Genomic DNA, 8,674 nt, shown 5'->3' with positions numbered 1-8,674 from the left:
AGGGAAATGCAAATCAAAACAACCCTGAGATTCCACCTCACAACAGTCAGAATGGCTAAGATCAAAAACTCTGGTGATAGTAGATGCTGGTGAGGATTTGGAGAAAGAGGAACACTCCTCCATTGTTGGTGGGATTGCAATCTTGTACAACTACTCTGGAAATCAGTCTGGCGGTTCCTCAGAAAATTGGGCATAGTACTACAGGAGGATCCTGCTATACCTCTCCTGGGCATGTATCCAGAAGATGTTCCAACCGATAAGAAGGACAAATGCTCCACTATGTTCATAGCAGCCTTATTTATAATAGCCAGAAGCTGAAAAGATCCAAGATGCCCCTCAACAGAGGAATGGATACAAAAAGTGGTACATTTACACAATGGAGTACTACTCAGCTATTAAAAAGAATAAATTTATGAAATTCCTAGGCAAATGGATGGACCTGGAGAGCATCATCCTGAGTGAGGTAACCCAATCACAAAAGAACTCGCACAATATGTACTCACTGGTAAGTGGATATTAGCCTAGAAATATAGAATATCCATGATATAAGATAAAATTTGCTAAACACATGAAACTCAAGAAGAACGAAGATCAAAGTTTGGACACTTTGTCCCTTCGTAGAATAGGGAACAAAACACCCATGGAAGGAGTTATAGAGACAAAGTTTGGAGCTGAGACTAAGGATGGACCATCTAGAGACTGCCATATACGGGGATCCATCCCATAAACAGCTTCCAAATACTGACACCATTGCATACACTAGCAAGATTTTGCTGAAAGGACCCAGATAGAGCTGTCTCTTGTGAGACTATGCCAGGGCCTGGCAAACACAGAAGTGGATGCTCACAGTCAGCTATTGGATGGTTCACAGGGCACCCAATGGAGGAGCTAGAGAAAGTACCCAAGGAGCTGAAGGGATCTGCAATCCTATCGATGGAACAACAATATGAACTATCCAATATTTCCTCCCCCCCCCCACCCGTAGTTCATGTCTCTAGATGCATATGAATCAGAAGTTGGACTATTCGGCCATCAGTGGAAAGAGAGGCCCATTGGTCGTGCAAACTTTATATGCCTCAGTACAGGAGAATGCTAGGGCCAAGAATTGGGAGTGGATGGATGGGGGAGTGGGTGGGGTAGCATGTGGGGGACTTTTGGAAATCATTGGAAACATAAAAATAATAAATACCCAATTTTAAGAAAATGTGCTTCATAGTTGTCCTTCAAGAGTCTGAACAACCAATAACTGAAAAGAGAATGCTTTGGCTTAAGAATACATGTTTTGAAATGTACAGTTTCATTTATGCATTTTGTTTTATCTTACAATTGCAGTTCTATGGCATCAAGTTTCTGTAAACTCATATTTGACATGATACCACTTTAAATTGGTCACATTTATTTCTCTTGACAAAGAATAGATAAGGGAGATGTCTTCCTAGTAAATACAAGAAAAGATGAAAGCATAACTTAGTACATAGACTAGCGTTAAGAGTGTACTCTCATTGTGTATACAGTGAATGTGCTAAAAATCTGCTTTCTGTTATGCAACTGAGTTCCATTGTACCTAGGACAGAAAGAAACATCATAATTTATGTCTTTTTTTTCTAAAGTGTCTCAAAGATTGTGATAAATTTTTGGAGTCAGATGGCCTGAATTCTTCTTTTATACCACTGCACACAGTAGCCTGCCAGCTCCTCTAGTCAACCCTGTTGATAGCTTCCATGTGGGAGCTGAACACTGCAAATCTTGAAAAATCATAGGAAATGTTTTTCACTAGTTTTTTTGAACAAATATCACATATCTTTTTTTCTTGAACTATATTTCATATGAAGTTTAATATTGAGAAAAAATAATTATAAATATCCACTGTAGAATAATTCTCTTTCAGAATACATCTGACAGAAATCTATCATTAAGAATTTTAAAGAACTATAATTTACAGGAGCAAGAAAAGGGAATGACTGACTTTGGTGGAGTCACTTACTAAGTGATCAACATGAATAATTTTCTGTTGCTTGCATAAGTTTTCAAAATATAATACAGATTATGACTCACTTTTTTGTTGGTACTTATTGTCACAGTAATGAAACAAGAATTTTTTGGGTGGGGGAATGAAAATTTTTTATTAGATATTTTCTTTTATTACATTTCAAATGTTATCCCCTTTCCTAGTTTCCCCTCCAAAAATCCCCTACCCTCAACCCCCTCCTCCTGCTCCCCAAACCACTCACTCCCATTCCTGGTCCTGGTATTCCCCTATACTGGGGCATAGAGTCTTCAAAGGACCAAGGGCCTTTCCTTACATTGATGACTGAATGTCTTACTAATCTAAGTGATCAACATGATTCTGTTGTTTGCATAAGTTGTCAAAATGATATAGTTTATGACTCACTGTTTTTGTGTAGGTACTTATTCTCACAGTAATGAAACAAGCATATCTTATAGGCAGCCCATTAAAATGGTATATGATGGATGGGCAATATATAACGTGAGGTTCAAGGACTTGATATTCCCAGGTACTTACCTTGGAGAAACTTCTTAGCCAGTGAATGTATTGGTTAGAAACACTCTGGTCAGTTAAGTTTGAGTGTTGGAGTATGGATGTCCAGAACTCTTAGCACTTATATTTGTTGTAATATAATTTTATTGGGTATAAAGAAACACAAATCAGAAGATAAAGGAACTTTAGCTGATGATTTACAGACAGGAAGAATCCTTGCCCATATCACAGTGTGTTTATGATTTGTTTTCATTTCCAAATATACTCTGTCTCTAAGGGGTTGAGCCTTCCTTAGAAAGCTGTATATTGAGTCAAAATGTAATTTTGTTTCAGGTAAATTCAGGGGGACCTCTGTTGCATACCCTGGTAAAGGAACTGGAGAGATCTTACATTATCAACTTAACAGCACATCTGAGAACTCTAGAACAAAAGCAAACACATCAGAAAGGAGTAGATGACAGGAAATGGTCAAACTCAGGGCAGAAATCAACCTAATAGAAACAAAGAGAACAATTCAATGAATCAATAAATCCAAAAGCTTCTTCTTTGAATCAGTAAGATACATAATCCCCTAGCCAAACTAACTAAAGAGCCCAAAAGCAGTATACAAATAAAGAAAATCTGAAATGAAAAGGAAGACATAATAAGAGAAATGAGGAAATTCAAAAAAATCATCAGGTCCTAATACACAAGCCTATAGTCAACAAAACTGGAAAATCTAGATGAAATGGATGATTTTCGAATCAGATAACACATACCAAAGTTACATTAAAAACAGGTAAACTATTGTGAGGAGCCGCCCTTGCAATCGCCATTACAAGATGGAGCTGATATCCGGTGCTCTGACTTGTAAACAAGTAGTCTGCACATGAACTGGGGTATTTTTCCATTCCTTGTGCCTTGCCTGTCTCGTGGCGTCAACTGGGCTGATAGTGAGCAACCAGTCAAGGTAAAATACCTATCCAACTGCTCTTGTGGTCTATGAAAGGGAAGGGTTTCCTGTGTTCTGGGCCTCCTCCTCCCCAGAAGCTGCTCATCTATCTCTCGAGATGCATTAAAGCTTCAACTGCAGAAGGATCCGATTGTGTCCTGTGTGTATGTCCTCGCCGGCGAGACTCCTTATCACACAGACAAACTATCAAAACAGGCCCATATCATATAAGGAAAGAAATTCAGTCATCAAAATCTCTCAACCAGTAAAAGTCCAAGCCCTGATGAATTTGGTGCATTATTCTACAAGACAATCAATGAAGACCTAATACTAACATTTGTCAAACTATTTTATAAAACAGAAACAAAAGGAATTAGAAGCTGATAAACAATTCAGTAAAGTGGATGGACACAAAAATAACCCTCATTCATTCTATGTAGCCACAATTACTCTCATACATATACCACACAAGGAGTTAACCATATAAAGAGATCTTCAAACCAAACTCCCTTATAAATATCCATGCAAAAATACTCAATAAAATTCTTGCAAACCAAATCCTAGTACACATCAAATCATCAATCACCATGATTAAGTAGGTTTCATTCCAGGGATGCAAGGTTGGTTCAATATATGAAAATCTATTAAAGTAATCCACTATGTAAACAAACTCAAAGGAAAAAAACAATCTCAAGATCAACTTCTTAAATGTAGAAAAATCATTTGACCAAACAGAACCCCACTTCATTTAAAAGTATTGGAGAAGTCAGGAATTCAAGTGCCATACATAAACATAATACAAGTAATTTGATGTAATTCAATAGACAATATCAAATTAAATGCAGAGATACTTGAAACAATCTCACTAAAAATGACTGTGGAAATCAATCTGGAGGTTTTTCAGAACATTAGAAATAGATGTACCTGTAGATGGATCTGTTCCACTCTTGGTCATATATCTAAAAGGTGCCCCATAATACCATAGGGACATGTGTTCCACTATGTTTATACCAGCCTTGCTTGCCATAGTCAGAAGTTGGGAACAACCAGTTGTCCCACAACAGAAGAACGGATACAGAAAATATGATTCATTTAGGCAATGGAATACTACTCAGCCATTAAGACCGAGGAAAACCTGAGTTTTGCAAGCAAATGGATGGAACAAGACAATATCATCTTGAGTTCTGTAACTCAGACCTTAAAGTCATGAATGATATGTAATTACTAATATGTGGATATTAACCAAAAAAGTACAGAATATCCAAGATGCAGTCTACAGAACTCAAAAAGATTAACAAGTTGAAAGACCCAATTGAGGATGCTTCAGTTTCACTTGGGAGGGAGAAGAAAGCAATCCCGTGGTGGTAGGGAGGGTCAAGATCTCAGAAGGAAAGTGGAAAGGGTTTGGGGTAAGAGGAGGATATAATCTTATATTGGGTTGGGGAAAAGGAATGAAGTCCTGAGGGCTAGCAGAACGAATGGAAACAGGCAACCCCGGGAGGTAGGAGGTTGGGGGGACCCTCCAAAGTATACCACAGACGTGGGAGGTGACAAACTTTCAGGACTCAAAGAGAGAGACCTACCATGAAATGCTCTAAAATGGGGAGAGGGAAGTTATAGACCCTATTTCCAGCAGAAAGACATGGCATCAAGTGAGGAATGGGACTGCCATAGAACAGTCAAATCTCTACCCAATAATTTTGGGTCTGAAAGAACTGCAGGGATGGAAATTGAGAGGAGCCTGAGGAAAAGAAGCTTCAGGGACAAGCCCAATGTGGGATTCACCTTGAGTGGAGGCCCCAGGGCCTGACAATGTTACTCAGGCTAAGGAGTGCTCACAAAAAGGGACCCATCATTACTGCCCTCCAAAAGACCCAACAAGCAGCTGAAAGAGTCAGATGCACATATTTTCACCCAAGCAATGGACCCATGCTGGTGACCTCTATAGTTGAATTAGGGAAACCCTGGAAGAAGCTGAGGAGGAGGGCAACCCTGTAGGAGGATCAGCAGTCTGAATTAACCTGGACACCTCAGATCTCTCAAACACTGGACCACCACCAGGCAGTATACACCAGCTGATTTGAGGCCCCTAACACATATACAGCAGAGGACTTCAGTGTCTGTGATCATTCAGAGATGATGCACCTATCCCTTAAGAGACTGAAGTCCCCAGGGAGTTTAAAGATATGGTGGGGTTGATGGTAGGGACATCCTTGCAGAGACAGGGCTGTGGGGAGGATGTATGGCAGGTGGAACAGTCATCTGGAGTCTTAAATAAATAAATAAATAAATAAATAAATAAATAAATAAATAAATGCTAGATTAACAAAAGGAAAAAGGAGTTGAGTTATTTATTCTGATTGTTCTTATAGGTCATCTTTTCTTATGTGTTAATCTCTCATGTTATTTGTTAAGTTATCTTAAAAAGAAATGTTACGTGGGAAGTACAAACTTTTAAAAAGTTGAATTTTCCTGTGATTTTAAGAAAGTATTTAGTAAGAACAATTAGAAAGACCAAGCTCTCTATTGAATACTTGTTGCTCTATTGCTAGTCACATATTCTCTGTCTCTGTCTCTGTCTGTCTCTGTCTGTCTGTCTCTGTCTCACTCTCTCTGTCTCTCTCTCTGTCAGGGTACCATGCTAATAACATTTATAATTTCTGAAAGAAAGGACTCTTCTGCTTACGTAATCTTGGTTTCAGTTTTAAGTTTTAAACTGTAATAATGAAGCTGTATATTAAGTTTGAGCTTACAAGTTTCAATACTTCTCGTCTCATGTATTATTCTCACATATCACAAAGTTGACTTAGCAAAGTCATTTGTGTTTAGTTCTAATAGTAATCCCAGAGCATGGTATTTCCAGTGGACTTGTTTTAGTTGGTTAGTGATCTGTTTTTCTTTTTTAAATTTGGGGCAGTGTGTCTTTAAGTGTAGTGTAAACCTCTATAAGCTATGTCAGTGATTCTCAGATTTCCTAATGCTGTGACCCTTTCCTATACTTCCTCATGATTTGGTGACCCCCCCAAAAAAGTATTTTTGTTTGTTTTGTTTTGTTTTTTGGGTTTTTTTGTTTTTGTTTTTTGTTTTAATACTTTCTAACTGTTTGAAATCATAATGTAAATATCTAATATATGGGATATCTGATATGTCACCCCAAGTGATCATTACCCACAGGTTAACAATCACTGGTCTAGGTGGTCTTGAAATTAACAATGTCTTCTGAGTTGCCATTAATTCAGCTCTGTGCCTTCAAACCAAGCCTTGCAAATTATTTTAAATAACCCAAACACACACAAACATACATATACACAAACATACACATAAACATATATACACATACACAAACATACACACACATACACACACAAATACACACACACACATACACACACACAACCAGGTGTTTGGTTTGAGATTTTCACTTAAATATTGAGAAAATAATGTCATCCAAAAGACATCGCACACAAAACCACAACCAATTTAAACCAAACCAAATCAAACAAAAGTGGGTGAAAAACTTTACAAAATGTCATTGAGTTAGTTTTGTGTTGATAAACTACTTCTGGGGTGGAGCCTGCCTTGAAGTGTGGCTCATACACACAGTGAGATTCTTTTGGAGAAAATACCAATCATGTATTAATTGCAAATATCTTCCTTGTAGTGATGGAAGCCCATGCACTCTCCCTGTCTCAGTGGAAGGAGTCCACTGGGCTTAACCTTTTGTAGGCATTGTCCATGTGGCCTTGAGTTCATGTGTGTCAGCCTAGATGTATACAGAAGACCATGTTTTCTTGGAATTAGCAATCTCGTCTGGATTTTTCAATCTTTCTGCATGGGTATGATGGGAGAGCTTTGATGATGATACCTCACTTAGGACTAAGTGCTCCAAAGTCTTTCATACTTTTTACATTATCCTGTTATAGATCTATGTTTTAGTTCAAATCTACTGTAAGAGGAAGCCTTTTTAATAAGGACTGAGTGAGGTACTTATATATTGGTATAGCAGTATGTCATTTTATGAGTTTGTTTATAGCTATACAGAAACACACACACTCATTCCTCTTACTGAGTGATATTTTTCTGCTAATTTAAATAGTTTTATTATGCATTCCCTATTAAAACTGTCACATAGTGTTGCCATATGTAATAATGCTACACCTGTATTTGGATTGACTTAATCCACTTCTTCAATAGTGGGGCCTTGTGAAGGAGAAAATGAAGGGCATTCCAGGTCAGCTAGGGCTACACAGAGAAAGTCTGTCTCAGAAAGCCAAAGGGGGAAAAAAGATGAAGGGCTTCTTCACTAGAGAGACCACTGGTCATTCCTCCAGGCACACCACCAGCATTCTGGTACAGCTATTAATGATAGGATGTAGGCTTTCTCCAGTTCTTTCTGCTGATGCTCAAATTCTTCCTTCTCTGCAGTCTGATTCTTATCCAGCCAGCTGATGATTTCATTACACTTGCCAAGAATCTTCTGTTTGTCCTCATCATTGAACTTTCCTTGAAGTTTCTCATCTTCAACAGTTGCTTTCATGTTGAAGTCATAAAACTCTAGTGAATTCTTGGAGGAAACCTTATCTCTCTACTTGTCATCCTCAGCTATGTACTTCTTAGCTTCTTGGGCCATGCACTCAATATTCTCCTTGCACAAGAGGCTATTGTGTTTGCTGATTGTGATCTTGTTCTAATTTCCTGTGCTTTTAGCTATAACAGAAACATTGAGGATGCCATTAGCATCAATGTCAAAAGTAACTTCAATCTGAGGAACCCCTCAGTGTGTTGTAGGTATGCCTATGAGCTCGAACTATCCAAGCAGGTTGTTGTCCTTGGTCATGAAGGACCTTTCACCTTCATACATCTGAATGAGTACAGCTTGCTGGTTGTCAGAGTAGGTGGTAAAGATTGTGTCTGTTTTGTGCAAATGATAATATTGTGTTTGGTTAGGACAGTCATTGTGTTTGGTTAGGACAGTCATTGTGTTTGGTTAGGACAGTCATGACTCTACTTTCAGTTTCAATACCTTGGGAAAGAGGAGTGACAACTAAGAGCAGTAAATCCTGACCATTCACCAACTTGTCTCCAGATAGAATGTCTGCTTGGACAACTGCACCATAATCAACAGCTTCATTGGGGTGAATGCTCTTGTTCAGTTTTTTTTTTTTCATTGAGGAAGTCTTGCAGAAGTTTCTGAATCTTGGGGAGTCTGGTAGAACCACTCTCCAGGCCAATATCATGGATGT

General features: G+C 38.4%; 1 pseudogene; it reads right to left on the bottom strand.

The window, feature by feature from the left end:
* Positions 1–7,734: 7,734 nt before the first annotated feature.
* On the bottom strand, positions 7,735–8,387 carry LOC110288218 (annotated as a pseudogene).
* Between the last annotated feature and the right edge of the window lie 287 nt (positions 8,388–8,674).

The sequence above is a fragment of the Mus caroli genome, unplaced genomic scaffold, assembly GCF_900094665.2.
Source record: "Mus caroli unplaced genomic scaffold, CAROLI_EIJ_v1.1 scaffold_22306_1, whole genome shotgun sequence".
NCBI classification, from domain to species: Eukaryota; Metazoa; Chordata; class Mammalia; order Rodentia; family Muridae; genus Mus; species Mus caroli.
The sequence above is the reverse complement of the archived record's forward strand: the minus strand, read 5'-3'. Positions and strand labels throughout refer to the sequence as shown.